At 39.0% G+C, this 27,673-nt stretch overlaps 1 protein-coding gene across 1 annotated transcript in view; it reads right to left on the minus strand.

Moving 5' to 3' along the window:
• gng13b (guanine nucleotide binding protein (G protein), gamma 13b) overlaps positions 1 to 21,994 on the minus strand; it is a 58,186-nt gene extending 36,192 nt beyond the window's left edge. The window contains exon 1 of the mRNA XM_062037345.1: positions 21,731 to 21,994. The gene's annotated coding sequence lies outside the window, so the exon portion shown is untranslated. The remainder of the gene's footprint in view (positions 1 to 21,730) is intronic.
• Positions 21,995 to 27,673: the final 5,679 nt, after the last annotated feature.

Below are 27,673 nucleotides of genomic sequence, written 5' to 3' on the forward strand. Positions count from 1 at the left end.
AACATTGAAACACATGCCAATACGGCTGGGTTAACTTATAAAGAGCAATTTTAAAATTCCCGCCACACTTCCGGTTGATAAACTCCTTTGGATATGATTTATGCGCGTGACGTCACAAAATCCACGGAAGTGGTTGTACCCCATCGACCCGATACAAAAACCTTTTGTTTTCTTCGACAAAATTCCACAGTATTCTGGACATCTGTGTTGGTGAATCTTTTGCAATTTGTTTAATGAACAATGGAGGCTGCAAAGAAGAACGTTGTAGGTGGGATCGGTGTATTAGCGGCTAAGTACAATACTTACAGCAACACAACAAGGACTACTTACTACGCCTAGCCGATGCTTGCCGCCAAACCCACGGATGAAGTCCTTCGTCGCGCCGTCGATCGCTGGAACGCAGGTGAGCACGGCTGTTGATGGGAAGATGAGGGCTGGCTGGCGTAGGTGGAGCGCTAATGTTTTTATCATAGTTCTGTGAGGTCCGGTTGCTAAGTTGCTAAATTAGCCTTAGCGTCGTTAGCAACAGCATTGTTAAGCCTTACCAGGCTGAGAATTTTTTTTTTTTTTTTTCCAAATATTTTTATTGAATTTTGCAGACAATACAGCATGATGAATCATGGCAACAGCAAGTTGGAGTATCTGCACATTTTTCAATAAGTAACATAATAAACCCCATCCCTTACCATACCCACCCACTTAATTCCCAAGGTAATTGTCGCCTAGTGCCCACAACAAATATAGACACACATGAATATATGCAAACTTAGCTTCAATCTAACAAACTATATTGAAGTAAATAAAGAGTAAATAAGGTGAAATAAATAAATAAATAATACCTAAGATATACAATAAAATATAACGTAAAAGTAAATAAACACAAGGAATGAGGGGGGGGGGGGTCTTCAGGCTGAGAATTTTTAACCGTGTAGTTACATGTACATGGTTTAATAGTATTGTTGATCTTCAGTCTATCCTTCCAGTCAGGGGTTTATTTCTTTTGTTTCTATCTTCATTTGAGAACGATGCTATCACGTTAGCTCAGTAGCTAAGTGTGTCACCGATGTATTGTCGTGGAAATAAAAGTCACTTTAAATGTCAATTTCGCGTGCTCGACTCTCATTTTCAAGAGGATGTAGTATCCGAGGTGGTTTAAAATACAAATCTGTGATCCACAATAGAAAAAGGAGAGAGTGTGGAATCCAATGAGCCAGCTTGTACCTAAGTTACGGTCAGAGCGAAAAAAGATACGTCCATCACTGCCTCTCTAGTCATTCACTGTAACGTTCCTCATCTACGAATCTTTCATCCTCGCTCAAATTAATGGGGTAATCGTCGCTTTGTCGCTCCGAATCTCTCGCTCCATTGTAAACAACGGGGAATTGTGAGGAATACTAGCTCCTGTGATGTCACGCTACTTCCGGTACAGGCAAGGCTTTTTTTTATCAGCGAGCAAAAGTTGCGAACTTTATCGTCGATTTTCTCTACTAAATCCTTTCAGCAAAAATATGGCAATATCGCGAAATGATCAAGTATGACACATAGAATGGATCTGCTATTCCCGTTTAAATAAAAAAAATTCATTTCAGTAGGCCTTTAAGCCAAAATGCGTCCATTCTCCCTTTTCTGTCTACACACTGTGTCTGCTTGTAAGTACTCCGTGACCAGGGGAGACAGGGCCTTCTCTGTGGTCGGCCCTAAACTCTGGAACACTCTGCCCTTCCATGTTCAAACTGCTCCCACAGTGGAGTGTTTTAAGTCTCGTCTTAAGACCCACTTTTATTCTTTGGCTTTTAACACTACGTGAGTTGTGTGGTCTTCTGTCCTCTGTTGTCCTGTGTGGTTAGGGTTAGGGTTATACATTTTGATGTCTATTTTACTGTTTTAATTGGTTTTACCCTTTAAAATCGTTTTTAATCATATTTATTTTTTATATTGTCTCTGTATTGGTTTTCTATTCATTTATTCTTTGTTTTTATTCAGTCATTGGTGTAGCATAATATTGTTTTTAATATTATTTTTAATATCGTTTTTAATATTGTTTTTAATATTGTTTTTAACATGGCTGTGCAGCACTTTGGAAACATTCTTGTTGTGTAAATGTGCTATATAAATAAAGTGGATTGGATTGGATTGGATCGTGCGCTGCCGAATATGCTCCTCTGCTCGTAAAACCAGCAATGTCACGACGTGACGACGATGGGGGGGTCACCGGTACTTTTTAGAGGCGGTATAGTACCGAATATGATTCATTAACATTGTGGTACTATACTAAAACCGGTATACCGTACAACCCTACTTGAGTCCTATTGCAGTCTCCACATATCTCCTATGTGTGACTGCCATCTACTGGTCACACGTATCATTTCACCATGTACCAAATAAAATAGCTTCGAGGTTGGTAAGCACAACCAGAATTATTCCGTACATTAGGTGCATTGGGTTATAAGGCACACTGTCGAGTTTTGAGAAAATTAAAGGATTTTAAGTGCGCCTTATAGTCGGAAAAATACGGTAGTCTCCTTAGTGCCAGCGAGTACACAGGCTTCATCATTTTGATCATGCTATTTGAACACCAGATGATTATAATTCGCTGTTTTAGTAACTTTGTGATGGGATATTGCAAGTCAGCAAGTAAAAGCCCTTTTGTGTGGGTTCAACAAGAATGTAGGGTGGTTGTTTGTAGGTCACTCGGTGATTTAGGTTTAAAAGCATCCAGAGATTAACCCCCCAGCCCCTTTCTATTCTGCTGTCTTCCCAACCACAACATGCTATTATAATGTACATGCACACACGTGTGTGTGTGTGTGTGTGTGTGTGTGTGTGTGTGTGTGTGTGTGTGTGTGTGTGTGTGTGTGTGTGTGTGTGTGTGTGCACAGCTGTGGAGCAGGTGGCAGGGCGAGCTGAGCTTCCACCATTGTGTTTAATGTGTCAAATTGCACTATTTGACCTTAATTATGACAGGGGAAAGTACAGGGTGAAAAGCCAGAGAATCAAAGGCGTTGAAATGAAGCGAATAACGTGACTGAAGGGAGCGAAACCGAGTGAAAAGACTCATCTTGCCTCTATAGCTACTGCATTGTAAATAGAGACTAAAAATAGAAAGGAACAGGCAGAGCTCCTCTGACCAGTTGAGAGTGAAGACTGGAAGAACCAAGAAGCTCCTTGCTGTTAAACTCACTAAATATGAAAGCCATACTGATATGCTTACAACAGCTGATGTGACCATTACTAGTGCACAGTGCACACGTAATCGCTCGATCGGGGATGATCAATGGGCTTGATGGAACGAGAGCAAACAAGTGAACTGTTGAGCAAGTATTGGGACTAGAGATGTCCGATAATATCGGGCTGCCGATATTATCGGACATCTCTAGTCCCAATACTTGATACCGATAAATGCTTTAAAATGTAATATCGTAAATTATCGGTATCGGTTTCATAATTATCGGTATCGGTTTCTTTTTTTTTAATAAATGTTTTTATTGAATTTGACAGGTATTACACTATACAATAGAACAGTAATCACATTTTCCTTTTTTTCCCCCACCCACTTCCAAGAACAGCAACCCAACACACACCCCATACACACACAACCCCCCCCCCCCCCCCGTTTGTGAAAGGTGAACTTTTCATGTATCCTATAGCGTCTTTAATTTAGCTATGTAGTCAACCACACCACCCCAAACAGAATAAAACTTCCCAGGTGCCCCCCTAAGATTAAACTTTATTTTCTCCAGATCTAAATAAATCATAAGGTCTTTAAGCCATAAGGAGGCTTTGGGGCAAAATGGTGACTTCCACTCCAGCAAAATTCTCCTACGTGCTAATAAGGATGCAAAGGCGATACTATCCTTAAATTTTCTCCTTATTTGGGGATCTGATACCGACCCAAAAATGGCCATTTCTGCACATGGTGTCAGGTTTAAATCCAATGCCTTAGCAAGGTGTTTGAAAATAGTTGTCCAATAGTCCAGCAAATGGGGACAAGACCAAAACATGTGCGTCATGTTTGCAGGTGACATGTGACATCTGTTACAAGTATCCGAAATATTGGGGTATATTTTGGAGAGTTTGGAATTAGTAAAATAAATACGGTGGACAACCTTAAATTGTATTAAATTAAGCCTTGAACAGGATGTACTGTTGTTAATTCGGGTTAAGGCAGAATCCCAATCTCCATCATCTAAAGATCTGCCAAGCTCTTCTTCCCAATTCCCTCTGATTTTATCAAGAGACGTTTTACTAAACTGGGATATTAAGATGTAGATTTTGGAGATTAGGCCTTTCTGATTTGTGGGAATATCTAAAATTGAGTCAATTAGCGAATTAGGTGGAGTATTAGGGAAAAAGAGACTATTTAATTTAACGAAATTACGAACCTGAAAGTATCGAAATAGGTGAGATTTTGGTAGGTCAAATTTTATACACAGTTCACTGAAACTAGCGAAGACATCACCAATATATAAGTCCTTTAGCCTGCTAAGGTTTGACTGCTTCCATAGAGAAAACGCTACATCTGTGCTAGGAGGGAGGAAGAGGTGGTTATTATGAATGGGGCTGTGGTTGGATAAGCCCTGCAGGCCGAAAGTATTTCTAAATTGAGACCAGATTCTAAGGGTAGAAATGACGATTGGACTACAAGTAAATTGGGATGGTCGATAAGGTAATTTTGATGTAAGTAGATCCAAGAGAGAGGTAGAACAGGAACTAGCTTCAGATTTACACCAGATTAATTCAGGTTCTTGGATCCAGAGAGTCACTTTGTGTATGTTAGCTGCCCAATAGTAGTATTTTAGATTAGGGAGTGATAAACCACCTACGGACGGTATCGGTTTCTAAAAGTAAAATGTATGACGTTTTAAAACACCGCTGTGTACACGGACGTAGGGAGAGGTACAGAGTGCCAACAAACCTTAAAGGCATTTCCTTTGCGTGCGTGCCGTCCGAGGCACATAATATCTACCGGCTGTTCTCATCACAAATTAATGTAATGGCATACTTGGTCAACAGCCATACAGGTCACACTGAGGGAGGCCGTATAAACAACTTTAACACTGTTACAAATATGTGCCACACTGTGAACCCACACCAAACAACAATGGCAAACACAATTCAGGAGAACAGCCGCACCGTAACACAACATAAACACAACAGAACAAATACCCAGAATCCCTTGCAGTACTAACTCTACAATATAAGCCACTCCACCCCCCCCCCCCCCCCCCGCTACCCTCTACCCCCACCCCGCCCACCTCAACCTCCTCATAGCATGTCCCAAATTCCAAGCTGCTGTTTGGATAGATAGATAGATAGATAGATAGATAGATAGATAGATAGATAGATAGATAGATAGATAGATAGATAGATAGATAGATAGATAGATAGATAGATAGATAGATAGATAGATAGATAGATAGATAGATAGTACTTTATTGATTCCTTCAGGAGAGTTCCCTCAGGAAAATTAAAATTCCAGCAACAGTGTACAGAATTGAGATCGAATTTAAAAAGTAAATAATAAATATTACAATAAGAATAAAAATAAAAAGCAACAATGACAATAAAAATATAACAGTAAAATAAGAATATAACAAGAGAAACTAGGCAGTAGTGACCATGTTATGAAAAAGTATTGCACTGTTATTGTTTTGAGGCATGTTGAAAAAAATAATGCACTTTGTGACTTCATAATAAATATGGCAGTGCTTGTTGGCATTTTTTTCCATAACTTGAGTTGATTTATTTTGGAAAACCTTGTTACATTGTTTAATGCATCCAGCGGGGCATCACAGCAAAATTAGGCATAATAATGTGTTAATTCCACGACTGTACATATCGGTATCGGTTGATATCGGTATCGGTAATTAAGAGTTGGACAATATCGGAATATCGGATATCGGTAAAAAAGCCATTATCGGACATCTCTAATTGGAACGGCATGTTTTTATACCAACAGGATATATGGAGCTGGTTGAAAAAAATCTGTCTTGGTAAATATGAGGTTGTTACTATTAATCAATCAATCAATCAACCTTTATTTATAAAGTGCTTTTCAAACATAAAAGAAATGCAACGCAAAGTGCTTTACAAAGTCAAAAACAATTGCCCCGGTGGCCCGTATCCCCCATTATCACATACGTACGCATGGACACAGATACCAAACACAAACAAACCCACACAACATACACACATATGCAACTATATGGACAAATGATTGCATGGCTGAGTACAGAGGAGACATGTGAGTAAACACTATCACAGGAGCCATCTGCCCCAGGAGGTCATCAGACCATGGCCACCAGGACGCTGACACGAAAGCGCCCCCATAAGCACGGCCGATAACCCCTGAGGCAGATGGCTCATCTGAGGAACGTTGGAAAATAAAAATAATAACACTTGTAAAATAGTAAGAACCATGAGTAGAGATAAAGAATAAAATACAAGTAAGACATATGAAGATTAATACAAAATTATCAAATTTAATTTTTTTAAAATATATACAGTCGTGGTCAAAAGTTTACATACACTTGTAAAGAACATTGTCATGATCCGTGGTCCGGATCATGTTTTGTTATGTTCTGTTAGTTTTGGACTCCTGTTTTTGTGCACCCTTGTTTGTTTTAGTTACCATGGTTGCTTATTATTTCCACCTGTCTCTGATTAGTGTTTGCCCACTCACCTGCTTCCCAAGCACTAATCAGAGGCATTATTTAAGCCGGCCTTTGCCGGTCAGTCGGGCTGGCGTCATTATTTGCTTCATGCAACCTGCTACGCAAGTTGTTTGTTTCATGCCAAAATTACGTGATTATTTCTTGTCCATAGTCCACGCTAAGTGTTAGCTTTAGCTTCGAGTGCGATCAGGCACGTTGTTCTGTCGGCTCGTTTTCTGTTTTTTGTACCTCTTTTGAGTATTGATAATTAAATCATGTTCCTACCTGCACGCCATGTCCGGATTGGTCCGTCTGCATTTCGGGAGAACGAACCCCACAGTAAGCTGCGAAAACCCCGTTGTGACAAACATAATGTTATGGCTGTCTTGAGTTTCCAATCATTTCTACAACTCTTATTTTGTTGTGATATATTGATTGGAGCACATACTTGTTGGTCACAAAAAACATTCATGAAGTTTGGTTCTTTTATGAATTTATTATGGGTATTGTGGCCAAATAGCTCAATTTTTGTTTCATCTGACTACAGAATTTTCCTCCAGAAGGTCTTATCTTTGTCCATGTGGTGTCAGAATTAGGGCTGCAACAACTAATCGATTAAATCGATTAAAATCGATTATGAAAATAATTTAATTTAATTTAGTCATTGATTCGTTGGATCTATGCTATGCGCATGCGCAGAGGCATTTTTTTTAATTTATTTTTTAGAAACCTTTATAAACTGCAACATGTACAAACAGCTGAGAAACAATAATCAAAATAAGTATGGTGCCAGTATGCTGTTTTGTTTCAATAAAATACTGGAAAGGATAGAAATGTAGTTTGTCTCTTTTATCCGATTATTAATCCATTAATCGAAGTAATAATCGACAGACTAATCGATTATCAAATTAATCGTTAGTTGCAGCCCTATGTCAGATGAAACAAAAATTTTGCTGTTTGGCCACAATACCCAGCAATATGTTTGGAGGAGAAAAGGTGAGGCCTTTAATCCCATCAAAACCATGTCTACCGTCAAGCATGGTGGTGGTAGTATTATGCTCTGAACCTGTTTTGCTGCCAATGGAACTGGTGCTTTACAGAGAGTAAATGGGACAATAAAAAAGGAGGATTACCTCCAAATTCTTCAGGACAACCTAAAATCATCAGCCCGGAGGTTAGGTCTTGGGCGCAGTTGGGTGTTCCAACAGGACAATGACCCCAAACACACGTCAAAAGTGGTAAAGGAATTGTTAAATCAGGCTAGAATTAAGGTTTTAGAATGGCCTTCCCAAATTCCTGACTTAAAACGTGTGGACAATGCTGAAGAAACAAGTCCATGTCAGAAAACCAACAAATTTAGTTGAACTGCACCAATTTTGTCAAGAGGAGTGGTCAAAAATTCAACCAGAAGCTTGTGGATAGCTACTAAAAGCGCCTTATTGCAGTGAAACTTGCCAAGGGACATGTAACCAAATATTAACGTTGCTGTATGTATACTTTTGACCCAGCAGATTTGCTCACATTTTCCGTAGACCCATAATGAATTCATAAAAGAACCAAACTTCATGAATGTTTTTTGTGACAAACAAGTATGTGCTCCAATCACTCTATCACCAAAAAATAAGAGTTGTAGAAATAATTGGAAACTCAAGACAGCCATGACATTATGTTCTTTACAAGTGTATGTAAACTTTTGACCAGGACTGTATATAAAATTAATATACAGTAAATAAATAATAAATAAATAGAACTAAATAAAATCTTGCATAACCAATAAGATAAAAAGTAAAATACAAATGACTTCAATAAAATAATTAATATCAGGTAAAAGCCAAATCTAAAAGGTGGGTGTTAAGCCTGCTCTTAAAAACATGAACGTTCTCCGCAGCATCATAACATTTTTCTAAAGCAATCATCCTTTTTAATATACTGGCACACTGGTATAGTTTATTTTATTATTTCAGAAGATTTGTTTATAATTATGGATTATAGCGACTTATGAGGCATGTAGCAACCGTGTTTCATTAATTATTAAGCATTACCCTATAAAGGACTTCAAGGGGTGTTTACTTTTGCCCATGTGCTTTGAATTAGGGAGCGAGGAGACCGAGACAAATATCGATAGTATCAATAGCAAGGAAAGTATCGGTATCAGATCAATACTAAGGTTGCGCGATATAGACAGTATTAATGACAGAGCTTTTACTAGTATCGTGATAATGCATGTTGATGACAAATTCTACCTTTGTCCTGCAAATGTGACGAACTAATGTGCCATGTAGCATCCTTGCTAGCGGCTGACGTCCCTCCACAGTGCAAAGCCACTCAGCAACCATCGACTCTGTGGCGGAAAAGAGGGCTGGACGATTATAACAGGAATAATAATCACGATTGATATTAAAACCACGATTATTCATTAATTTGAAAACATGAGTTTTTATTGTAACACCAGAACTCAACTTTAATTAAATATAATTTAAATGAACAACCGGATATGAATTAGTAACAAATAAACACCAAGTAAAATGATAATAATACCAAAAAATATTAATGATGATTAAAAAAATTACAACAATACATTTAAATAACAATAGCAATATGAGATAGGCTCCAGCACCCCCCGCGACCCTGAAAGGGGATAAGCGGTAGGAAATGGATGGAATATGAAAAAAAATTTTTTTTTAAATGTTTTCATTAAAAAAAAATTTAACACCGTTTTTTTTACCTTTTACATTCATTTTATTGTGTGTTTTTGCAAAACAAATACAATTCTATACAATAACCAGTGTTTCCCATAAACTGCCAAGATACCTGTGGCGGTGGGGGCGTGGCTATGGGCGTGGTCACCATGACATCATCCAGTAATTTGCATAATTTACTACAATGATATGATTTTCTCTAAAAAGGCTCAAAAAATGTATACTTACTAATTAATAATAACAGTTTTGTTTTAAACGTCCATCCATCTATCCATCCATCCATCCATTTTACAATATAATTACAACACTTTATGTACATATTTATATACAGATTTGAACAATAAGTTATTCACTGAAATATATTTATTAATTGTGGTTCTTACAAAAAATATATCTTATAAAATATAAAAGCTAAAATGTCTCTTAAAGCTCTGCCCCTTTAATTAGTGCATACTAAATAATTTAACTTTAGCCTACTACTACAACCATATTATTTACCAGCAACATAAAGTGAAACAGAGGCAGAGGTGTCCTGCCACAGTCAGTAACAAATAAACAGAAAACAGTAGTGGTCAAATACAAATAAGGCAACAAGAGAAGTATCCTACACTTCTCTTTTGTAAAGTAAATCTGAACAGCCTATATGGGCATCTACATCAACTATATGATTTGCCTGAGAAGCTGGAAAGGACAAAAAAAAAAAAATATATATATATATTTTTTTTTATTTTTATTTTTTATTTGTGGCGGACGTAATTCTTTCGTGGCGGGCCGCCACAAATAAATGAATGTGTGGGAAACACTGATAACCAAGATATATAGTAGTATCTATATAGCCCTTAATCACTAGTGTCTCAAAAAGTTTTACAAACTCACAACAACATCCCCTGATTCAAACCCACAAATGTTCGTTAATTAAATGCAAAAAATCCTGACAATAATTGGTGCAATGCATCTTTGGACAATTTTCACCAGTATTTTAAGCATTATCATTTTGTAAATGTATCAATAAGTGCTTTAAGTGCATTACGCTTGTGTAAGGTACTTTTTTGAAACCTTTATTTTGTTAGCGCAGTCAGACCGGATTTTGCGCACAGCGCTGTTATTGTGAAGGGGGGGAATGTGCTGTGCTGTTGACGAATTAAGGCCGTTTTTGAAAAAAAACGGGGGAGAGCCACTCAAGTTGCGACTGCTGTCCATAGAATGATCTTACATCAATGATGTCGTTCACAACCACACAAGTTAATGAATTGTTCTTGCAAGATTTAGCTTCGTAGTTTAGTCGCTGTTTCAAGTGGCCATCTCGACATTGTTTAGTTTAGGGCGGGGCGGTTGAGTCTTTTGGGGATGAATGAGTGCATTATTTTCCCAAAAAATGTTCCTTCTCACAAAGACAAATTCACTCACATAAAAAGTAGCAACAATGTCTTTTTTCACTAATACGCTCCTCATTTGTTTCATTTGACCCTTTTTTTGGATTACAATATTTTCATGATCGTAAGAAACCGAAATCCAAATCGAGATAAAATCAGATTACGGTATTTTTTGGACTATAAGGCGCACTTAAAATCCTTTCATTTTCTCAAAACTCAACAGTGCGCCTTATAACCCTGTGCGCCTAATGTACGGAATAATTTTGGTTGTGCTTACTGACCTCAAAGCTAATTTATTTGGTACGTGGTGAAATGATAAGTGTGACCAGTAGATGGCAGTTACACAACACATAAGAGATACATGTAGACTGCAATATGACTCAAGTAAACAACACAAACATTTTAGATGTGTCATGTTCTGTGGTCATGTTTTGTTTGGTTATGTTCTGTTGGTTTTTGGACTCTATTAGTTCCTGTTTTTTGATGCACTCTTGTTTGTTTTGGTTGCCATGGTGGCATGATTTTCACCTGCTGCTGGTGTTCGGACACTCGTACCTGTTATCAATCATGACATAACTATTTAAGCCTGTAGTTGCCAGGTAGTCAGCCTGGCGACATTACCCCTGATACTGACATTACTCTGTTTGTGCTCTGTTTATGCCATAGGTCGTGATATCATAGTTCATGCTGTTCTGCTCATGTCACAGTAAGTGTAGTTTTGTTTCATGTTCATAGTTTCTGTCTTAGTGTTAGTTTTATTTCCATACGCTAAGTTTGTGTCTCCGCCTTGTGCGTGCCTTTTGTTTGTTCTTTTTATGGTCAAGATTAAACATGTTCCTACCTTCTTCCGAAGTCTGCTATAGTCCGTTTGAACCATGGGAAAACATTCCTCGCTGCGAGCTGCGAAATCCTCGCAGTAAGCTGCTTCACAGTCCACGTTGTGACAATATGGAACATTGAAAATATGGAACATTACACACGACGCTCAAAAATCTATCAAAATGTTTTAGTACGACTTTGGTCAATCAATCAATAGCCCTAAATCACTAGTGTCTCAAAGGGCTGCACAAGCCACAACGACATCCTCGGCTCAGATCCCACATGATATGGTGGTAAGCTATGAAGCCGCAACGCTTGATGAATTGTACTGTGCTTCAACATACGAGTATTATTATGGTGTGTGTGTACAAGGTAAGACATATTATCTGGCGTTTTGTTTCGCAATATTATGCAAAAGAGACTTTTCTTACCTTCTAGTACCTGCTGATGTGTATTTGGGATCTGTATAAGTCCTGAAAATTTGCGCACGTCCGCCTTTGAAGTCCGTGCCGACAACATAGTCGATAAGCTTCTTCTTTTTCTCTCTCTTCTTGTTATGTGAAATTCATCCTCTACTGTTGCCATTTCTAATATAAAGTAGTGTAAAGTTCTTACTTATATCTGTCAGTAAACTTGTCATGAAAGCGCTAAAACATACCGGTGTAGTGAGTTTACATTATTCACCCAAGGAACTTTAGTTATTAGAGAGTTCCGGTCGGACAGTTTTTCACAGGACACATTTCCAGCCTTGTTGTTGCACTAGTGAGCCACGGATGAGGAGATGCTGCTCCGTTATTGATTGAAGTAAAGTCTGAATGTCATTAAAACAGTTAGCTCCATCTTTTGACACTTCTTCCACTCCCGTCCTTGCACGCTACACTGCTACAACAAAGATGACGAGGAGAAGACGCTGTCGAAGGTGAGCCACGTAAATAAGACCGCCCACAAAACGGCGCATCCTGAAGCGACTGTCAGAAAACGGCTTGAAGATGGTCTGTAAAACATAATCTATGCAACATTTTGACCAAAAAACCACCTTTACATGTTATGTAGACCACAAGGAAGTGTTTTCCATTTAGAAAAAAAAAAAAAAACATAATTTCCGGACTATAAGCCGCTACTTTTTCCCCTCGTTCTGGTCCCTGCGGCTTATACAAGGGTGCGGCTTATTTACGGCCTGTTCTTCTCCGACACCGACGAAGAGGATTTCGGTGGTTTTAGTACGCAGGAGGAAGACGATGACACAATGATTAAAGACTGACTTTTCATATACCGGTAGGCTGGTTATTTTGATAACGTACAGGCGAGCACTTTGTATTACTTTGCACCGTTGTATTATTTGTACTCTGCACGAATGCTGTTCGCCATGTCAAAGATGTGAAAGTTGGATTGAATGATTGAAAGATTTATTGTTAATAAATGGGACGCTTTGCGTTCCCAAACAGTCATCTCTGTCCCGACAATCCCCTCCGTGGTAGCAGGAACCCCTATATACTACGGTAATTACACATCAAAACCCTGCGGCTTATAGTCGGGTGCGGCTTATATATGGAGCAATCTGTATTTTCCCCTAAATTTAGCTGGTGCGGCTTATAGTCAGGTGCGGCTTATAGTCCGTAAATTACGGTAATTATATTACTCCTTAAATGCGCCCTATAATCCGGTGCGCCTTTTGTATGAAAATAGACCCACAATGAGACCCGCTCATCGGCAGTGCGCCTTATAATCCGGTGTGCCCTATGGTCCGGGAAATACGGTAATTGTCTAGCCCTAAAAATAAGTTTCTATCAATTACATTATCACTGGAGGACGAGGACTAGCTAAACATGCTACACTACACACTATAGGAGGATATGAAAACCACAAGCTTGAGCTCTTGAATGTAAACAAAAGATTGACAGATCGATACAAATATTGACAGTAACGGTACCAAGTAGTATACTATCAAGTTGATACCACAGTGGTTAGATCAATATATTTAATGTCAAAGAATATTTTGTCGTTTTTGTTGTTAACAAACTCAGGCAAAAAGTTCCCGGATATATGAGGGCTTTAAAGGCTAAAATAAAATTACTTAAATCAGAGCCAACTGTTGGTCATAATTAGGGATGGGCGATATATCGATGTACTCGATATATCGTGGGTTTGTCTCTGAGCGATATAGAGAATGACTATATCGTGATATTCGAGTATACATTCTCACGCAGTTGCTTTTAGCTGCGGGCATTACACTGCATGCTGTCATGATCCGTGGTCCGGATCATGTTTTCGTTATGTTCTGTTAGTTTACTCCATAGTTCCTGTTTTTTGTGAACTCTTCTTTGTTTTGGTTGCCATGGTGGCATATGATTTTCACCTGCCGCTGGTGTTCGGACGCTCACCTGGCTCTAATCAAGAGACTATTTAAACCGCCTTTGCCAGTCAGTCGGCCTGGCGTCATTGCTCGTTTCAGGTCTGATTCTATAGTTATGCTAGTTATTGGTTTCATGCCACAGTTTCATGTTGTTCTATGCCATAGTTCATGTTAGTTGTTTGTTTCTTGCTATGCTATAGTTTATGCTGGTTGTTTGCTTCACGCTATTGTCACGCAACCCTCTACGTAAGTCTTGTTTATTTCATGCCACAGTTAGAGAGTTTTTGCCTGTTATTTTGGAGTTAGATTAATAAATATGTTCCTACCTGCAAGCCTAGTCAGGAATAGTCCGTTTGCATCCCGGGAGAACAAACCTCGCAGTAAGCTGCGAAAACCCCGTTATGACACATGCGTTTCCCACTCTTTCTTGTCTCTCTTTCTCACAGAGACTTAAACAAGCGCACCTTCTTACACACGTCACGTGTGCAACGTCATACGCTCTTGCGGAGCAGAGAGGTAGCGACATGGTAACGTTAGCTGTGAGGCTAACGGTGAGGTGCGGGTGGTAATACGAGAGAGAGAAGGTGCTAATCTGGTAACAAATGGAGGAAGAATTAATTCCCAAGAAAAACAGCACGGGATCCATCGTCCGACGGTGGTTTGGCTTCAAGCGGGAATATGTTCAACATTTATGCGGCAAAAGCGTTGCTACAAAAAGTAGCAGCACTGCTAATGTAGCATCATTTGAAAAGTCACCCACTAGAGAATGAAGAGTGCTTGAAACTCTGCATGTCAACATCTCCGGCCATACTTGCCAACCCTCCCGATTTTTCCGGAGACTCCCGAATTTCAGTGCCCCTCCCGAGAATCTCACGGGGCAACCATTCTCCCGAATTTCTTCCGATTTTCACCCGGACAACAATATTAAGGGCGTGCCGTGATGGCACTGCCTTTAGAGTCCTCTACAACCTGTCGACGCATCCGCTTTTTTACCATGCAAACAGCGTGCCCGCTGCGGCTTCTGCATACACACGAAAGTGACTGCAAGACATACTTGATCAACAGCCATACAGGTCACACTGAGGGTGGCCGTATAAACAACTTTAACACTGTTACAAATATGCACCACACTGTGAACCCACACCAAACAAGAATGACAAACACATTTCGGGAGAACATCCGCACCGTAACACGACATAAACACAACAGAACAAATACCCAGAATCCCTTGCAGCACTAACTCTTCCGGGATGCTACAATATACACCCCCCGCTACCGCCAAATCCCCCCCCCCCCCCATTGCCCGAATTCGAAGGTCTCAAGGTTGGCAAGTATGTCACCGGCCGGTGCCACACCAACAAAATGCCGAAGCAACTATTTCCAGATCAACACCGTATGAAGAAAAAAAAGTCAACAACAGAAGGAGATAACGTCCGCAGTTATTGAAATATCTTGTGTGAAATCATGCACAAAAGTGCACTTTATTTGTTTTTAACTATTGTAGTGGCGTTCTGTACAAAAAGTGCACTTTAATTTAGTGTTGTTTTGATATGTCATCTTGGTGACATCATGCACAAAAGTGCACTTATAGCTTGTTTTAAAATGTCTCTGACAATCTTGCACTTTCTGTTTTGGAAATGACATGAATGTTTGTGCCACTGGTTAATAACTGTTTAATAAATACACTTTTGGTAAATTGACTTAGTTGTGGTTTCCCTCTCTGCATGAAAGTTTAAAATGAACATATATTAATGCAGTATGAACAAGAATGTTTTAATGTAGACACATAGAATCATCATACTGCTGTGATTATATGCATCAAGTGTTCATTCAAGGCTAAGGCAAAATATCGAGATATATATCATGTATCGTGACATGGCCCAAAAATATCGAGATATTAATAAAAGGCCATATCGCCCAGCCCTAGTCATAATTTAAAAAATGTCATTGATATTGATTTGATCCTTCAAGGTCGGCTCTTCCTATCATTGTGAAGCAGAATTCACCAAGCGTTTGATTGTTCACCCACTAATAGTGAACGTGAGCTGGTTTTAGACCGTCGTGAGATAGGTTGGTTTTACTGATGATAGAAACTGCCCTGTGCCAAGCTTGTGGCATCGTATCCAAAAAGACTTGAGGCTGTAATTGCTGCCAAAGATGCATCAACAAAGTATTGAGCGAAGGCTGTGAATACTTATGTACATCTGACTTATTTCCTGTTTAATTCCATGCCATAGTTCCATGCTTGACGAAGTAAGTTTTTGTTTATTCGTGTCACAGTAAGTGTTTATTTGTTTCATGCCCATAGTTTACGCCTTTGTGGTAGTTTTTTGTTCCTTATCCAAGTTTGTGTCTGCGCCTTGTGCGCGCCTTTTGTTTGCACTTTTATAGTATAATTAAAACATGTATTTACCTTCACGCCATGTCCGGTCCAGTCGATTTGCACCACAGGAAAACAATCCACGCAGTTTACTGCACCATAGTCCAAGTCTTGACAGCGCCTTATAGTCCAAAAAATACCGTAATCTGATTTTATCTTGATTTGGACTTCGGCTTCTTACGATCATGAAAATATTGTAATCCAAAGAAAGGGTTAAATAAAACAAATGAGGAGCGTATTAGTGAAAAAAGACACTGTGTACTAGAAGTTTGGGATCTCAATTGTTGCTACTTTTTATGTGAGTGAATTTGTCTTTGTGAGAAGGAACATTTTTTTGGTATTTTTAATAATTTTGCAAAATTAGAAAAAAATTGTATTAAATAATCAACATTTTGAGGACAAAAAAAGCTAAAAAAATAAAATACATTAAAAAGTGTATGTAATAAAAGGCACTATAATATAATACTGTTAACTTGTTCACATTGTTACACTGTCCTATATTCTTGTATTAAATATTGTCAAATTACACATACTGTAAGTTTGTAGAGAAAAATATGTTATGCATCCATCCATTTTCTACCGCTTGTCCCTCACGGGGTCGCAGTAAAAATAGGTTATTTTTATTTTATGTTGTTATTTTTATTTGTTTATTATACAAGTCTATGTATACCATACAAGGTTTACATGAATGAGCATAGGTGTACTCCTATGCTCATTCATTCATTTATCATTAATAAAGGTATTACACATTTATTAGCAAACAACGTTTCTGTCAACTCTTACACTTTTATTATTTTTATTAGTGTAAAAGCTATCTACAAACTATTAACTCTACTAATACACGCCTTTAATCTTTTGATTTATTATTTTTTGTGATAAAAATGGTAAATATTAAAACCAGCAAGTGAACAAATTGAGAGTAATTGCTATGACACTGACAAAGGGTATAGGATTAAAAAAAACGTCTGCATCTTCCTGCTCCTTTTTCGAACATGCTGATTGTGTGTACGTGTAAATGTGTGATGTAATCGTTAACTATTACCATTAAAATATCAGTCTTGTCTTTCATTTGTGGATGTGCCGATCGGTCGGCCACCGGTTTTCGTGAAAAAGCTAAATAAACTGAATTTCTTAGTATCTTAAAGTATCATTATCAAGTACCATTATCACTGGAGGAAGAGGCTAAACATGTTACACACCAAGAGCAAGCCAGGCGCAGGCATGCTAGTAGCTAAGCTAACGGCTAAGCTATAAATAAGTCCTTAGTTACTTTGAGTGTTAATGGAAGCAGAAGGTAAGCCTCTATTAACAGGAAATTAACAAAATAAGAGTCAAGAGAGAGAATAATTAAACTGTATATACACTATATACAGTATAGTAAAGAAAAATAACTATATAATAACATAACACAATACGTAAGGGGACAGTGGATCGATAATTTTTTTTTCTCTCAAAAAAATTGTATGTTGTTTTTGCTCATCTTTACAAACTCCGGCAATAATTATCTGGACACAATTGGACCTTGAGGGCAAAAACTGAAAGATTTAAAAGATTAGTAGAGAGTCGTTTTAGTTTTTGTTACTGCGTACTATTGACTTTGTTTTGCTCAAACAATTGGATGTAACAAAAGGGAATAAGAAAGTAATAGTAGAGATACTGTTAAATTGTCAATAACAGTCACCATAAATACAATGAAAAATGTACAGTTAATACATGTGATGGTATCGGTGTTGGTATCAGCCGATCTCACTCATGCATGATCCGAATCGGCAGCATATAACGCGGATCGGGACATGACTAGTTTTATTGTAATTATAATCATCATTGACAAATTGAGGGCAAAATCATCGATTTGAATTTGAATGACATTTTCGAATAAAAAGTGTCAATATTGGTAATACCAGTACCATAAGCGGGGGCGCCGGCTGGCATTCTGGATCCCGTGAAATACGTTTTTTTATTTGGCCCACAAAATAAGCCACCATGGGGCCAAATAAAGTTGTGAGTTCCAGCACTTTGACAAGGTGATAAACACTTGAATTAAGACATAACTCCCATCCTCTCTCTTTCCACTTTAATAACAGTAAATATTATGTTTTTATCTTCATTTATCTATTTCATTTAACCCAACCAGAGTCTTCAATATATGTAAAAAGTGACATTAAATGCGCTTTTATCCCGACTCACACGTCAATTTCACATTGTGTCAAAACTAAAATGACTCTCGCTAAAATGTGTGCATGTTTTAAGGCGTCTGGAACGGATTAATTGGATTTAAAGGACTTCTTACGAGAAAAATTGCTGCGGGTTTTTGGGATCGATGAGCAAAAATGTGCAGCATCGCCCACCACTACTTTAGATAGTACAAGCATAATCTGTTCCCGAGGAGGGGTTGTGTAAGGACAAAGGAAGGGAGGAAGTGCAGAGATTCATGTAATATTTGTAGGATGTGCACACCAGAGGTGTGGACTCGAGTCACATGACTTGGACTCGAGTCAGACTCGAGTCATGAATTTGATGACTTTAGACTCGACTTGACAAAATGTAAAGAGACTTGCAACTCGACTTAGACTTTAACATCAATGACTTGTGACTTCACTTGGACTTGAGCCTTTTGACTTGACATGACTTGCTACTTTCTCCAAAACCTAAAGTTTAAAAAGTTATTTGGGAGCGCTCCGTTGCTTTCATTTTGTACGTGTCTGTCTATCAGCGTGTGTGCTGCGTGTCAGCGTGTGTGCTCTCAGTACAACAGCCAATCAAATTAGATCTACATTGTTTTCATCACACAGCATTCAGCCAATCAAATTGCAGGACAACCAATGAACATGAGTTGTCAAACAACGCGCCAGTGAGAAAGATTTATACCAAAGTTGGTTTCGTTCGGGTATAAAAACTACGACTTGGTCAACAAAAAACGAATTGCCGTATGCAAATCACGCAGTTCGAATATTACAGACGGAGACGCAACAACTTCCAACTTCGTTCGACATTTGAAGTTGCACAAAGAAGGGTAAGTTATGAATGTAAGATAACGTTTATTGGCTAAGTAACATGACTTTTGTTTGCTGTGTAGTTAAATCAGTGAGGCTGTAAACTCACTGCTAACGTTATAACCATAGACATCTTATAAGTAGACGCAGCATCGAACGCTACTGCTTACTGGCGCAGACGAGACGCGGGGCCGCCATCTTGGAGTGGTGATCCGCTCCACTCAGTGCAATTCATTTGGCAGGAGCAATGAACTGTCAGCGCATTTAATTCATTTTACCTCACTGAATACCACTCATTTTCACGCGCTTTTTTGTCATACGTGTAGCTATGATAACGGACACATGTTTTATTATTCATAGTTTGCTTAACAGTAATAGAATATTCTTATATGCTATAAGTGACCAGACGTCCGAGATCAAAACTGGGAATATAAGCCCAGAGAAGGGGGGAAAAAGGGTCAGCTATTTTTAAATTGAAGAAACAATATGATTACCTTATATATACATGCGTATATCCTACATAAACAATGTATGAATACATTAGATATCTATATATCTTATAGACCGTATCTCTGTTGCTGCAGCAGCAGAGAGTTTATTCTGTCTTGACACTTTGTATTGATATTTTGTATTACATTCTTCCCTTAAATGATAATGTTTACAGTGATTGTTATATATGTATTTTTTATGTATGTCGCTTTGGATAAAAGCGTCTGCCAAATACTTAAACATATATAAACACCTGAAAGTCTTTATATCAGCTAAAACCACCAATCTGTTTCACTGGATTCAGAATAAAACCAAATGCTGTCTTACCCAACAATGTTAGTATTTTAATATTGTTACTTGAAGACTTATTCCTGGTTACAATTATACTGTTAAGAAAGTATTGTCTTATATTTTGCCTAAAATGAGAATGCATCATAATCAGTGGTGGCTGGTGAATTTTGTTTTAGGTGGGGCTGAAAGTTTGTAAACCAAACCCATGTAGGGGCGTCATCCTCCCCCAGAAGATTTATTTGTGATTTTCACATACAAATATTGAAGATCTTTGCTCCTTCTGAACTCTGTGGTAATGTTATTTTCATAAAATACAACCAATAGTACATTAATGTTAAATCTTACTTGTGAAAAGTAATCCCCCGATTCCTATTTTCAACAGTCCGCTCATTTGAGCAGGAAAACGCTGAACATCAGCCCGGCATCTTTGTTTTCTACCTGTCAACTGTCAGTTTAGGCTGCTCGCCGGCTCCTCATCACCACTTCAAGATGCAATTTGCTCGCGTCACAGCAACCAATACTGCGTCTACTTAAAAGATGTCTATGGTTATAACATCATTTCAAACACAGCAATATGTTGCGTCCACTGCAGTTTGCTACCTTATTCATACTTTTTGTCAAGTGATTTTTTTAAGCAGGGTTGCATGAGGTACCTACAAATGACGTCACGTTAGTCAATGTGTCACACACAGTAACATAACGTTAGACGGCGGTCAGCAGCACCGCGTATTTTAGCCACCTACAAAAAGACAAACATAGTCAAATAAAGGTCAGTTGAAATGTATACTATATTAAGAATATGTGTACATATTGCATAGGGCCCTGACATCTAAATAGTACAACTCTGTTCATTGTTATGTTCATGTATTTGTTATGTTTTTCATGTGTACGCACACATAAACACACATACAGTATGAGATGAGATCAATGAGATAAGGTAAGAACAGAATAGAAACTGCTGTGGAACTAGTTACAATGCAATATGCCATGGAAATACAATGTTAACACTTTTGTACAAATAAGTACAGTTGCACTTGTTTTTGCAAATGTGTTTATTCTGTAAAGGAATGAGTTAAATGTTTAAAATTGTTTAAACTATTAAAATGACTGGTTAATAGTGCTATTATGAATTGCAATGTCAGTACTATTTTTTTTCCTGCTATTTCAAATGCACTTGTTTTAATAAATAAATACAGCGGTTTAAAAGCATACACAATCTGTGTAAAAATATTAGTCTGTGGTTAAAAGGACTTGAAAGGACTCGAAACTCAAAATGCAGGACTTGTGACTTGACTTGAGACTTTCCAGTCTTGACTTTGGACTTGACTCGGGACTTGCCTGTCTTGACTCGGGACTTGACTCGAGACTTGAGGGCAAAGACTTGAGACTTACTTGTGACTTGCAAAGCAATGACTTGGTCCCACCTCTGGTGCACACACACACACACACACACACACACTGATACACAGTAAAAAAAAACAAAAGTCTACTTGTCCTTGAATCACCCCTGCTTGACTATAAAGCACCAAAAAAAAACATCATGAAGGTGATGCTGAGGGTGAGCAAAGAGGATAAATTGGTACATAAAACACCTGCAGAGTTAACAAATGTACAACAATTGAGTACAACATAATGTGGCGCTATAAGCAAGTAAGGACAAGGATATGGACGAATTGTTACCTCACTGTTGTCTTCCAGGCTGTTGCTCTTCCCGAATAGGACCGGTGTACCGGGGGACAACAATGTTGTATTTCCGGCTTTAATGGCAGATAATTGTGTCCGCTCGTAAACGATAACCGGAAGGTTGAAGGTAAAACCCCGTAGTCTCCGAAGGAAAGCGGGCGGCGAGGAGTTGCCTGAGGAACCGGGAAAGTGTGTAAGTCCTCCGCGGAGCTGCTGAAGAATGAGGGAGAAGGCGGGGAGAGGAACTGTGGTGGAAGCTCCACTCCGCCGGCTGCTTTATGGATCGGCGTGCGTGTGCGTGTGTGTGTGCGTGTGCGTGTGCGCGCCAGAGGGAGAGAAAAGCGTGAGTGCGCGCGTTCCTTCCTTAATGCCACTCAAAACTTCATCGATGCGTGAATCGATCCAACTATTGATACCATTGGTTTGTGTCGGTATTGGATCGATACCGGCGTGATCTGCTCGATATTTTTCAGTTATTTTCACGATTTGATTTTTGGTGCGTGTAAAATCGCTTCCGGACATGACCGCGATAAATGAATTTCCACAATCATTGTTAGATTCAACATCCACCGTTTTCATCCGATCGGAAATGTTCCAGTATGGAAATGTTGGAATCGTGAGCCCCCCTCAAAAAAATGCAAAAAAATTTACCAGATTACCCAGAATTCCCGGTTTGCGGGACATTTTGCCCATTTAAAATGAATGGGCCAATTTTCAAACGTGCACAACTCCCACATTTCTCATCCGAATTGAACCGCTCCACCATCCAAATAGATAGATAGATAGATAGATAAATAGATAGATTGATAGATAGATAGATAGATAGATAGATAGATAGATAGATAGATAGATAGATAGATAGATAGATAGATAGATAGATAGATAGATAGATAGATAGATAGATAGATAGATAGATAGATAGATAGATAGATAGATAGATAGATAGATAGATAGATAGATAGATAGGTCTTTATTGTCATTGCACAAGTACAACGGAACTTTGTTTTCAGCACAAACCCGTTCAAGATTAGACAAACAAACAGTGTACAGGGTTACAGAACAGGAACGCTGATGGGTTACACCCCGTAAAAGATGGGAAAAAGGTAAAACGCTGGGGAGGGATGAGTTAAAAAATACAATCTAGACTGGGCCCCTAAGGGGGCCCAGTCTGAGTGGGAAAAAAACCTCCATAGCAAAGCACATATACATATTAAAACGTACATCTCAATCAATCAATCAATCAATGTTTATTTATATAGCCCTAAATCACAAGTGTCTCAAAGGGCTGTCTAAGCCACAACGACATCCTCGGTACAGAGCCCACATAAGGGCAAGGAAAAACTCACCCCAGTGGGACGTCGATGTGAATGACTATGAGAAACCTTGGAGAAGACCGCAGATGTGGGTAACCCCCCTCCCCGTCTAGGGGAGACCGAAAGCAATGGATGCCGAGTGGGTCTGACATAATATTGTGAAAGTCCAGTCCATAGTGGATCCAACATATCAGCGAAAGTCCAGTCCATAGTGGGGCCAGCAGGAAACCATCCCGAGCGGAGACGGTTCAGCAGCGCAGAGATGTCCCCAACTGATACACCGGCGAGCGGTCCAACCCGGGTCCCGACTCTGGACAGCCAGCACTTCATCCATGGCCACCGGACCTGTGTAACTCCCCCCTCCACAAGAGATAGGGGGTCAGAGGAGAAAAGAAAAGAAACGGCAGATCAACTGGTCTAAAAAGGGGGTCTATTTAAAGGTTAGAGTATACAAATGAGTTTTAAGATGAGACTTAAATGCTTCTACTGAGGTAGCATCTCTAACTGTTACCGGGAGGGCATTCCATAGTACTGGAGCCCGAATAAAAAATGCTCTATAGCCCGCAGACTTTTTTTGGGCTCTGGGAATCACTAATAAGCCGGAGTTCTTTGAACACAGATTTCTTATCGGGACATATGGTACAATACAATCGGCAAGATAGGATGGAGCTAGACCGTGTAGTATTTTATACGCAAGTAGTAAAACCTTAAAGTCACATCTTAGGTGCACAGGAAGCCAGTGCAAGTGAGCCAGTATAGGCGTAATATGATCAAACTTTCTTGTTTTTGTCAAAAGTCTAGCAGCCGCATTTTGTACCATCTGTAATCTTTTAATGCTAGACATAGGGAGACCCGAAAATAATACGTTACAGTAATCGAGACGAGACGTAACGAACGCATGAATAATGATCTCAGTGTCGCTAGTGGACAAAATGGAACGAATTTTAGCGATATTACGGAGATGAAAGAAGGCCGTTTTAGCAGAGGTGGGACCAAGTCATTGCTTTGCAAGTCACAAGTAAGTCTCAAGTCTTTGCCCTCAAGTCTCGAGTCAAGTCCCGAGTCAAGACAGGCAAGTCCAGAGTCAAGTCCAAAGTCAAGACTAGAAAGTCTCAAGTCAAGTCCCAAGTCCTGCATTTTGAGTTTCGAGTCCTTTCAAGTCCTTTTAACCACAGACTAATATTTTTACACAGATTGTGTATGCTTTTAAAACGCTGTATTTATTTATTAAAACAAGTGCATTCGAAATTGCAGGAAAAAAAATGGTGCTGACATTGCAATTCATAATAGCACTATTAACCAGTCATTTTAATAGTTTAAACAATTTTAAACATTTAACTCATTCCTTTACAGAATAAATACATTTGCAAAAACAAACATTAACATACTATTGGTTGTATTTTATGAAAATAACATTACCACAAAGTTGAGAAGGAGCAAATATCTTCAATATTTGTATGTGAGAATCACAAAGAAATCTTCCAGGGGAGGATGACGCCCCTACAGGGGTTTGGTTTACAAACTTTCAGCCCCACCTAAAACAAAATTCACCAGCCGCCACTGATTATGATGCATTCTCATTTTAGGCAAAATATAAGACAATACTTTCTTAACAGTATAATTGTAACCAGGAATAAGTCTTCAAGTAACAATATTCAAATACTAACATTGTTGGGTAAGACAGCATTTGGTTTTATTCTGAATCCAGTGAAACAGATTGGTGGTTTTAGCTGATATAAAGACTTTCAGGTGTTTATATATGTTTAAGTATTTGGCAGACGCTTTTATCCAAAGCGACATACATAAAAAATAGATATAAAACAATCACTGTAAACATTATCATTTAAGGGAAGAATGTAATACAAAATATCAATACAAAGTGTCAAGACAGAATAAACTCTCTGCTGCTGCAGCAACAGAGTTACAGTCTATAGGTCCCTAAAATATATAGATATCTAATGTATTCATACATTGTTTATGTAGGATATACGCATGTATATATAATCTAATTGTTTCTTCAACTTAAAAATAGCTGACCGTTTTTTTCCCCTTTCTCTGGGATTATATTCCCAGTTTTGATCTCGGACGTCTGGTCATTTATAGCATATAAGAATATTATATTACTGTTAAGCAAACTATGAATAATAAAAACGCCAAAACATGTGTCCGTTATCATAGCTACACGTATGACAAAAAAACGCGTGAAAATCAGTGGTATTCAGTGAGGTAAGATTAATTAAATTTGCTGACAGTTCTTTGCTCCTGCCAAATGAATTGCACTGAGTGGAGCGGATCACCACTCCAAGATGGCGGCTCCGCGTCTCGTCTGCGCCAGTAGGCAGTAGCCCTCGATGCTGCGTACCCTTATAAGATGTCTATGGTTATAACGTTAGCAGTGAGTTTACAGCCTCACTGATTTAACTACACAGCAAATAAAAGTCGTGTTACTTAGCCAATAAACGTTATCTTACATTCAAAACTTACCCTTCTTTGTGCAACTTCAAATGTTGAACGAAGTTGGAAGTTGTTGCGTCTCCGTCTGTAATATTCGAACTGCGTGATTTGCATACGGCAATTCGTTTTTTGTTGACCAAGTCGTAGTTTTTATACCCGAACGAAACCAACTTTGGCATAATTGTTTATCACTGCCGCATTGTTTGACAACTCATGTTCGGTAGTTGTCCTGCAATTGGATTGGATGAGAGCTGTGGGATGAAAACAACGTAGATTTAATTTGATTGGCTGTTGTACTGACAGCACACCAGTTGACAAGCAGCACACACGCTTATAGACACAGACGTATAAAATGAAAGATACGGAGCGCTCACAAATAACTTTTTAAGGTTTGGGTTTTGGGGAAAGTAGCAAGTCATGTCAAGTCAAAAGCCTCAAGTCCAAGTGAAGTCACAAGTCATTGATGTTAAAGTCTAAGTCGAGTTGCAAGTCTCTTTACATTTTGTCAAGTCGAGTCTAAAGTCATCAAATTCATGACTCGAGTCTGACTCGAGTCCAAGTCATGTGACTCGAGTCCACACCTCTGCGTTTTAGTAACACTCTTAATGTGTGACTCAAACGAGAGAGTTGGGTCGAAGATAATACCCAGATTCTTTACCGAGTCGCCTTGTGTAATTGTTTGGTTGTCAAATGTTAAGGTGGTATTATTAAATAGGTGTTGGTGTCGAGCAGGACCGATAATCAGCATTTCCGTTTTCTTAGCCTTGAGTTGCAAAAAGTTAGCGGACATCCATTGTTTAATTTCATTAAGACACGCCTCCAGCTGACTACAATCCGGTGTGTTGGTCAGCTTTAGGGGCATGTAGAGTTGGGTGTCATCAGCATAACAGTGAAAGCTAACACCGTATTTGCGTATGATGTCACCTAGCGACAGCATGTAAATACTAAAGAGTGCAGGGCCAAGAACCGAACCCTGGGGAACTCCGCACGTTACCTTAACATACTCTGAGGTCACATTGTTATGGGAGACGCACTGCATCCTGTCAGTAAGATAAGAGTTAAACCAAGATAAGGCTAAGTCTGAAATACCAATACGTGCTTTGATACGCTCTAATAAAATATTATGATCGGCGGTATCGAAAGCGGCGCTAAGATCAAGAAGCAGCAACATAGATGACGCATCAGAATCCATCGTTAGCAATAGATCATTAGTCATTTTTGCGAGGGCTGTCTCCGTAGAGTGATTTGCCCTGAAACCGGATTGAAAAGGTTCACAGAGATTGTTAGACACTAAGTGTTCATTCAGCTGCTGTGCAACCATTTTTTCGAGAATTTTCGAAATAAACGGAAGGTGGGACACCGGTCGGTAGTTTACCATGAGGTCAGGATCGAGGTTAGGTCTTTTGAGCAGAGGATGAATAACCGCTTTTTTGAGATATCTAGCAACAGAGGGAAGGGAGTGCGAGGTCATGATGGTAGGCCGCAGCTCTCAGGCGCTGACCATCCATTCATCACCCCTATGGGATTTGCGTCGAGGGCGTTGGGTTGGGGGGGTGGGGTGTGATGGTGTGGCATATATTTTTTGTGGTTGCAAGTGTGTATGTAAGCCCGTAGTGTGTCTCTGTTCCGCGGCCTTGATGTTTGTGCAGTCGCTAGTCCAAAGTCAACAACAACAGGTGTGTGTCCATGAGAGACAAGAAGGGAGTTTGTTGTGAATTTCAAATAAATTCCAGGAATTCCCAGTTTTCCAAAGACCTATTTTCACCTCTGCCTAGAAAGTTTTCACAGTCCAATCTTTCAACCATCAACCCACACTACTCTTCCAATAGAACATGTTTTCCCTTTCCCCAAATTCCCAGTTTTTCCCTGAATTTCCAGGAATTTTCTCTCTATTGACAATGAATGGGAAATATAAAATCTACTGCATATCCCACATTTCTAATCCGATTTGAACCACTCCACCATCCACACACTCCACTCACCTTGGACAGTCAAACTACCATTTCAAAAAAATTCCAGGGATTCCCTGTTTTCCAAAGACCTATTTTCGCCTCTTCCTGGAAAGTTTTCACAGTCCACATTTTTCAACCTGTTGCGCCATTTTTAAACTAGATTCCGACCTTTCAAGCATCAACCCACACTACTCTTCCGATATATCGAACGCAAAACATAT

Source organism: Entelurus aequoreus, linkage group LG25, assembly GCF_033978785.1.
Source record: "Entelurus aequoreus isolate RoL-2023_Sb linkage group LG25, RoL_Eaeq_v1.1, whole genome shotgun sequence".
Lineage (NCBI taxonomy): Eukaryota > Metazoa > Chordata > Actinopteri > Syngnathiformes > Syngnathidae > Entelurus > Entelurus aequoreus.